Below are 7,500 nucleotides of genomic sequence, written 5' to 3' on the forward strand. Positions count from 1 at the left end.
CCTCCATCAAATGACAATTCAAATAATACATCCTTGTTTCCAAGACCTCCTGACTCCCTTCTTATATGCCACCTCAATATTAGAAGCCTAAACAATAAAATTCATAATCTACATGCTCTATTAGCAACATACGTCCCTGACATTATGTGTCTTACAGAAACCTGGCTCAAACCAGAGACCAAAGATAATGAAATCCTGCCACCTGGCTACAACATATACAGGACTGACCGCCTCAAAAAAAAGAGGTGGTGGTACTGCTGTGCTCTTCAAAAGCACACTCAACATTACCCTACACCCCACTCAGCCACCCCAAATACCCAACGTAGAATTAACAACCCTAAAACTACAACTAAATAAAGAAAAAAGTATTAACCTAATTGTGATCTATATCCCCCCTGGGAACAACTCTGACACTCTTGAGAACACTCTAATTGGCTGACAAATAACTTCCCACAAGAAACCATAATCCTGGGAGATGTCAACATTGACTGGAATCTATGTGTGTCAGAGACAGACCCAACCAATATCAATCTCCATGGCTTCTCACAAAATATTACCACCTCCACCAGAATTGGCAGCAACAAGCAAAAAGAAAGTATCCTAGACTGGATACTCACTAACCATAAACCCGAAACTTACAAATCTGGGACCATTACTAATGAGCTCAGTGATCACCTCATTACTTATATGGTAAAAAGCAAAATTGGTAACTGTCACCTCCCTGTACTCAGGACTGTTAGAAGCACTAAACATTTTGACCTCACTAGATTCCGAAATGAGCTGCAGTCCTGTAACTGGTTAATCCTAAAACACCTCCCACTAGAAGTGGCTGTAATAAATTTTAACTCCACATTTCTAAACATACTTGACTCACATGCCCCCAAATGCTCAATCAAAACAAAAGCTCTCATAGCACCATGGCTATCAAAAGACTCCACAGCCAAAATCAAATCTAGAAACAAAGCATGGTATAAATGGCATGCTACCAAGACACCCCTAGACCGTATCAACTTCCAACAACTAAGAAATGACACAAAAAAATCTATCTTAATGGACAAAAAGAACTACTATTTCCAACTACAACATAAACACCAAAACAACCCCCAAAAGTTTTGGGCAGGAATAAATAAACTTCTCCATCCAGGCAAGTCCTCCACCCCTACACCAGCAGACCTAACTACGAAAAACCCAGACGAAGTGGCCACATCCTTTAACACCTTCTTCATCGATGTAATCAAATCCTTAGCCAACCAACAAGTAGCCCCCTGCTCCCTAACCACAAGTCCCATCCAGAAGCCCACGCCGTTATTCAACCTACAACCTGTCCCTACTGCATACATTCGATCCTTACTAAAGAAATTAAAGCCAACCACCCTCGCTGCAGACCTACTTCCAGCAGACTTTCTACAAAAAGCTGCAGATGTCATAGCCTATCCCATCTCAATCTTAATTAATCGCACCATAACTGAATCCACAATCCCCTCCATATGGAAAATCTCCCATGTCATCCCTCTCCATAAAGGTGGCCCATCCACCGACCTCTCAAAATACAGACCAATAGCCATTTTGTCACCACTGGCAAAAATCATGGAAAAATGTATTCACAAACAACTCATCCATTACCTAACTCAGGAAAATCTGCTAACCAACTCATAACATGGCTTCAGGCCCAAACATAGCACTACTACTGCTCTCCTCTCATTCACAAACACCATCAATCTTAACTGGAATGACAAAAAAATATCTTCAGCCCTCTTCTTGGACCTATCAAAAGCTTTTGCTATGGTCAATCACGAACTCTTGCATGCAACCCTTAAAACTCTCTACCTAGATAACAAAACCCTAGACTGGTTTCATGCCTATCTTTCTGATAGGCAACAAGCTGTGCTCTGGCATAACAAGCTCTCCAACCTCCTACCCAACACCATAGGAGTCCCCCAAGGTTCCATACTTGGCCCTCTTCTATTTTCCATCTTTATTAATGATCTTAACAAAGTCATCCCAGAGTCCACATGTATTCAATATGCTGATGACTCGACATTAATTTGCTCAGATAAATCCCCAACTATTCTACTATCCAAAACTCAAGACTGTTTCACTGCAGTTGAGAACTGGTTATCGGAACGCCAACTGATCCTTAACCCAAAAAAAACGAAAATGCTCCTCTTCCATCCTATCCATAAAACACCAACTTTTCCCTTTTGTGTATAATCCAACAATGGAACCACCATCTCCCCCGACCCTCATACAAGCTACTAGGGGTTACCATCGACAACAAACTCAGATTTGATGTGCACATCAACCAAACTATCAAAACTGTTAATAAGAAACTGGGGTCCCTCTATAGAATAAAATCCTTTCTGACTCCCACGGCTGAAGTGGCCATTGCTCGCACCCATCTCCTATCTACCCTCTTGTATGCCTCCCCCATACTAACAAACCCCAACAAATCGGATCTATCTAAACTCTCTTGTTGTTATAATCATATTGCGAGATTTGCTATGGGCCTGCCCTACAAAACCCATCACTGTACTAATCTTCAGAACCTAGGTTGGATAGAACTACCAAACCTACTCCTACAGAAGCAACTTATAGTTGCTTACAAAATACTCTCTCAACCTGAAAACACTCCCGGCCTGAGTGGCTTAATTACCCCTTACACAAACCTAAATAGACTAAGATCATCTCACAGATTACTTGCACAGACGATCAAATCCTGTAACTCAGGAGGTGACTCTCTGTTTTCAAACACAGTGGGTAAAATATGGAATTCTCTTCCACCTAGTCTCACCGATTCAACCTCCCTAAATACTTTCAAGAATGGCCTCTCCCACTACTTCAAATCCCACTGGCTTTGCCAATGTTCTAATCCAGACTAATCCATAGCTCCCCCTCCACCTCCTCAGTAAATTTACTATCCACCTAGGCCTTAAGCCATCTACTCTCTACCTGAAACTAGCTATTTGATGGTTTGTTTCTTTTAATAATTGTTATTGTACATACTAATGTAACTTTTTCTTACCTGTGTAAACTAGCTATATGACTGTTTGTTTCTTTTAATAATTGTTATTGTACATACTAATGTAACTTTTTCTTACCTGTGTATTAAATGTATAACTACAATCGTATGTTATCTGTCAAATATTGTTGTAACCTACTTTCTACTATTGGAGCTTTTCTCCCCGGGCCTCCGCTGAAAACGGACATGTGTCCAGTCGGACTTTTCCCGGTCAACAAATGTAAAATAAATAAATAAAAATAAATAAATACACACATATATATACATATATATATATATATATATATATACACACGCACACACACATATATATATATATATATATATATATATATATATATATATATATATATATATATATATAAAATATATATATATATATATATATATATATATACATATACATATATACATGTATATATATCGCCACTGATTCTAAAGACAGCCACAAAGCATTCTATAGCTATGTCAAGAATCTGAATTGCAACACTCAGATCTGCTCTGAGTTACAGCACAATGGCACTAAATATGCAGACCGAACTGATATTGCCAACATCCTGGCAGATAGGTTCAGTGCTAACTTTACCCCCCTCTCACCCCCTAAAGAGCCCATCTCTATACCGAAGAATGCAAAGTTCCTGTAATCACGGCTGCACAGGTAAAAACCACACTCTCCAAAGCCAAGAACACAGCATCCATGGGACCAGACAACATCCCAGGCTGCATTCTACACGAACTACAGAACGAACTGGCACCCTACCCAAGTACCATGTTCAATCATAGCCTCACCTCAGGCTTTGTAACCACTGAATGAAGCACCGCGACGGTTATCCCACTCCACAAAGGGGGAGCCACGACGGACCCTGGGAACTACCGCCCCATTAGCCTGACGAGCCTGGTCTGCAAGGCCATGGAACATATCATTGTGGAACTCATAAACAAAGACATTGGTAATCTCCAAACTCTGGACCCTATCCAGTTTGGATTTGTAAACGGCAGATCATGCCTCCTAAACCTGACTGACTTCGTTGAAGCAGTCACCAAAGCCATAGATGAGGGTAAAATGGTTCACACAGCTTATCTAGATCTCGCCACGGCTTTTGACACCATCCCCCACTCTGGAATTATAGATAAGCTCACTAAACTAGGTATAAATCCCTATGTCACAAGATAGGTTGCCAACTGGCTCACGGACAGAACCCACACTGTGAAAGTAGCGGATTCCAAATCCGACATCAGACCAGTGACAAGTGGAGTACCACAGGGTTCAGTCCTGGGTCCTCTCCTGTTTGGTATCTACTTCTCTGAAGTGCAGGCCAACACAGAAGGTCTTTGGCTAAAGTTTGCAGATGACTGCAAACTAGGAGCCATAATCGAAACTCCTAACGATGTGGACAAACTACAAAAGGGCCTCACAGACAGATACCTGGTGTCAAATCCATGGCCTGAAGCTCAATGCCAAAAAGTGTATTGTCATCCCCTTTGGTAAAAACTCTGTACCCATGAACTACCACATAGCTGGTAGTCTACTTAATGCCGAAAATATGATCAGAGACCTTGGGACACAGGTGGACAGTAGTCTCTCCTTTGATAATCACATTGCCACAGTGGTCAGGAAATCCTTCTACGTGGCTCATCTCATCACAAAATGATTCTCATCTAGAAAAAAAGAGGTCATTGTTCCCCTCTACTCATCACTCATTAGACCCATTATAGAGTACAACGTCCCTTTTGGTATGTACCTCACAAGACATCTACAACAACTGGAAAGACCACAGAGATACCTCACAAAGAGGATTACTGGCCTCAAACAGATGCCCTATGCAGACCGTCTCAAAAAACTACAGCTTTACTCCATCGCATATCGCCTACCCAGGAGCGATCTCTGCCTAACATACAAAGCTATGTCAAACCCAGAGCTGTTGGACATGCTCCACTTAAAGAAATCCCAATCCCTCCAAGCTACACGCTCTAGGGACCTAAACCTTATCACCACAATAAACAGAACATGCTGGAGGGATAGATTCCTGTCCAAGAGACTTCCCATACTCTGGAACAGACTACCTATGTCAAACAGAGCTCCTCATTAGCACTCTTCAAGAAAAATCTTGATGAATGGATGATAAATGGTTAATTCACCCCGGGGATCACTTCTGTGGCTCTGCTCGACAGGGGGACAGGAAAATAATTTTCTTGGGTGGCGAAAGCCAGGGTACATTTTTTGGCTAGGCTTGTATGGGCCTTAGGGCTGATAGCCTAGTACCTACCTATGAACCTATAACAGACAGAAGGCTAAAGGAGCAATCATTTTTAATGAAGCTGAAAATATGGCTTTGTATAGAGAAAAAATAAGAGCGTTTTTTTCTTCATATTTTTGACACGTCCTTCCTCAGTATGTAACTTAGAAGCATTATGACTGGATATATAATGGTTCTGGCAGATGCCTTCAGAAATTTGGTGGAAGGGGGTAGTTATCTATGGTTCATAGGAGATTACTAGGCTAATGGCCCTGGGGCCCTTACAAGCCTTGCCAAGAGTTTATCCCAAAAAGAAGCCTCAGTCAGCACTTGTTGCCCCTGTCAGTGAGGGACACAAGTGAAACCCCCTGGGACAAATTTGTGGTTTCTCATCCACTCATCAAGGTTGCACTTGAAGACAGTCAGCAAGGTACTCTGTTTGACGTGTATGAGAAGTCTATTCCAGAGACAGGGCAGCCTCTGGGAGACAAATCTGTCTCTCCAGCAGGTTTTGTTGATGTCGCATATTAGATTCAGGCCTTTTGAGCAGGTAATGTGCGAGGAATTACACTTATGGATATGGAGTATCTCTAGTAGGGCAGGGTCTGAGATTGCCTTGTAGGCGAGACACAGATCACCTCTGAGCAATCTGCATGATACAGAGTAGTGTGTGGATACAATACCTTTACTTATGAGATGAACCAAGTAAAAGGCTTTTTGATCACTACCGCTACATAATGGTTGAATGTGATATTATTATCAGCCACAGTACCTAGCTCTCTCACCAAAGGTTATGTGTTTAGGGGGCTGCCTTTGATGTGGTAATAAGTAGGGGCCGTTTTTTTCTGCCATATGATATGCTGATACATTTTTGCTGCGTTTAGCTTGAGACCATGACTTTGGCCCACTGATTAGTTGCTGTGAGACCCTCTTGCAGTATGTTAACATCATTTGGGGACTCAATGATAGCACCCAACTTACAGTTGTCCACAAACTTGGTCAGCCACAGGCATTTTGTCTTTGTCTGGACCTCTGAGAAGTAGATGCCTAACACAAGAGGTCCCAGGACAGATCCCTGGGGAACTCCACTAGTGATAGGTCTCCTATCGGAGGTGGAGGCGCCTATTTTGGCCTTGAAGGTCCTGTTGCTGAGCCAGTTGGCCACCCACCTGAGAAAGGTATTTACGCCAAGTTGTATTAGCGTTTCAATGATCCCCATGTGGGGATTGTGTCAAAGGCCTTGGCTAAGTCAAGGTATGCTGTATGTGCTGACTTTCCCTCATCCAGGGCCTTGCCAACAGTCTTAAAGAAGTCAACCATGTTCAACAAGGGGTCAAGTGTTTGAAGACTGCCTATGTCCTTGTTACTGACTGAGGTTTTGGCTTATAAAGTGGTCTATATACCATAAGTTGAGAAGGTATGAAGACAAAAAGAAGGGCTACAAAGGGATACAACCTTGACTGCAACCCAGGCAACTATGGTTTGATTAGCAAACCCAGTCCCCTGAGGGGTTTGCTAAACAGAGAGGAGGTATTTTACACATCTCACATATCAGGGAAGGGTGGACTTCACACCTGAGGAACTAGCTGTTAATGGTGAGCAGCTAGCCCACTGGCACATGTATACATAACGTATTACAGGAACTGGATGGGACAGTGGGTAGTGAATACTAAAATGGGTCAGGATATACCTTGTTCTAGGTGTCCCATAATTCCCTTCTAAATGCACACCAGAATGAGCAGCAATGGCTTCAGAACTAAGGTGATAGAAGAAGGAATGGACAGAGGTACGGACATGTTTGACTAGAAGATCAATGATATATCTTAGGATGTCTTTAGATGCTAATCATTTATATTCAATTGAGACGGGTAATAATCTGTTTTACTTTTGCCAGGAAGTAATGAAGACTGTACTTGACTGCCAACTTCCTTATTCATTGTGATTTGTCTGTTAAATATGAAGTGATGTCAAACAGACTAACAGTGATCCCTTCTGACATCATAACCTGGATTCTAATAGAAATCCAAGAGGATTGTTGTCCTTAACTATCCTTTGGCATAACTACAGCACTCTGTTCATGTATGATGAAATACCGAACTGAAGTAAGCAACAGCTTCACCAAGGGGCAGCCTCTGAAATGGGAATAATAACAATCATAAATACAGTTTTGTATGTAAACATTTTTTGACGTTCTCTCTCTCCTCTCTCATGTAGCTCTCAAAAGCTCTCCTGTTCAATCTGAGT

At 41.9% G+C, this 7,500-nt stretch overlaps 1 protein-coding gene across 1 annotated transcript in view; it reads right to left on the bottom strand.

Moving 5' to 3' along the window:
• The window catches only part of LOC122791455 (mucin-6-like), a 1,068,266-nt gene that overhangs the window by 673,396 nt on the left and 387,370 nt on the right, over window positions 1-7,500 (bottom strand). The window lies entirely within an intron of this gene.

Source organism: Protopterus annectens, chromosome 17.part0 (genome assembly GCF_019279795.1).
Source record: "Protopterus annectens isolate FY-2018-M chromosome 17.part0, PAN1.0, whole genome shotgun sequence".
In the NCBI taxonomy this organism is placed as follows: Eukaryota; Metazoa; Chordata; order Ceratodontiformes; family Protopteridae; genus Protopterus; species Protopterus annectens.